We start from the raw sequence: 1,786 nt of genomic DNA on the forward strand, positions 1-1,786 counted from the left end.
GCGGGGGCGCGGGCCGGGCGGCGGCGGCGGCGGCGGCGGCGGCGGCGGCGGCGGCGGCGTGCAGCTCTTAGCCGGGACTCACGACCGGACCTGCGGCGCGGCGGCGAGGACTTGCGGGAAGCAGGAAGGAGCTGTCGGCGAGGCCGGCAGCCCCTCCCCGGCGGGCGGGCCCAGCGGCAGCGGCGGCGACAAGAGGAAGGGGGCGGCGCCGTGCGTGAGCCAGGCCGGGCGCACAGCTCCCTCTGCTGGAGCGCCGGCCGCGCCCGCGCCGCCCGGGCCCAAGGACTACTGTTCCCGGCGCGTAGCGCACCCACGCTGGGACCACCGCCCCAGGCATCCCCGCCACACCCACAATGCCACGGAGCCGGCCACACGCCCCACACGCTGGCCCCGGCCACCGCGCCGGGCACACGTGCGGTCACGCCGGCGGGGCCACCACGCCTCCTGCCCCCTCCCGCCCTCTCCGAAGTCCCCCCCGCTGGCCGCTTCGCCATTGCCGCGCTCGCAGGGCCTCCCTCGAGCAGAATGAACCGCAGGGTTTGCGTATTGATTCCCCCATCTTCCTGTTCCCGGACTGGGTAGGGGCGGCGAGGAGAGACCGGGCCTCTCCCCAGCCTTGAGAGCGAAGGGCTTGAGGTGACCTAATTTACACTGCCTGTGACCCTAGACTTGGGAAGGAAGGAATAATGGATCATGAGGACCATAAAGGAAACACACCTCTTTTCTCAACCCCCCTGGTGGACGCTGTGTGGCTGGGCAACTGGATTATTTAGGTGCGATGAGGTGTGAGTAAGACAATGGATGAGCCCTTGAGATTTACCAGTTGAGAGGGGACCAAGGTGGGAGGACTGGAAGTCATCTAGGGTCTTTTCTTCATCCTGCCGGTTCCTTTATTGGCATCTCTTTTCTGCCAGTGTGTTTGTTTATTGAGCATCTTTTATGGGGGGGGTGCGGGGGGGTATTAGATGCTTGACCTCAAACCCATGAAATTTTAATACTTATATTTATTCGTCCTCGGGCTAGTGATAACGTGTTCTGGCCTTGCTTTCCGGACCATCAGGAAGAAGCTTTATAGCCCCAGTTATCAGAGCTATGGTGTGTGCCCAATGTGTTTTGTACTCCTGGCTTCTTAAAAGTACTGGGTGGAGGGCATGGGTGTGACCAGAAAGTCCTTCACGTCCTGAATTCCAGGAGGGCACGGTAACTATTGTAAACTTGTGTCTTCTGTTTCATTTTTATTACCATCCCAATTCCGTGCCTCACCCACAGTTCAGCGTTTCTGTTAGTGGTGGGATGTTTGATAATCATGTTTTGCATCTGTTTCCAGACCCATCCTCCTTGGGCAACCTGAGGGTCCTCAGTTCTGGTAGAGCTCACGCTACTGATGCCAACTTTGTGCAAACAAACACAGAGGCTTAGCACTCTGCAGCCCAGTCATCACCTCCTGCCTTGCCTGCCTGTCACCTGGCCCAGGGGCCACCAGGCATTACCTTATGCTTCTGCCGCTTGTGGTTGTTTTTTGAGGGCAACCTAGGAACACCTGTCCCAGCAGATTCCCTAACAACAACAACAACAATAGTTAATGCTTATTAACTGCTTCTGATATGCCAGGAAATTACCTTATTTAAACTTTATGAGATAAGAACTAATAATATCCGAATTTTGCAATTGAGGAAAACGGGCTGTCTTTAGCCCGGGACTTCACAAATAATGGAAAAAAAAAAAAAAAGATTCAAAATTCCCAGATTGCTCTGATGCCAACACTCATTCTTAACCACTCTGATGG

This window comes from Monodon monoceros, unplaced genomic scaffold (genome assembly GCF_005190385.1).
Source record: "Monodon monoceros isolate NGI ecotype Baffin Bay Population unplaced genomic scaffold, NGI_Narwhal_1 Super_Scaffold_15, whole genome shotgun sequence".
Taxonomy (NCBI): domain Eukaryota; kingdom Metazoa; phylum Chordata; class Mammalia; order Artiodactyla; family Monodontidae; genus Monodon; species Monodon monoceros.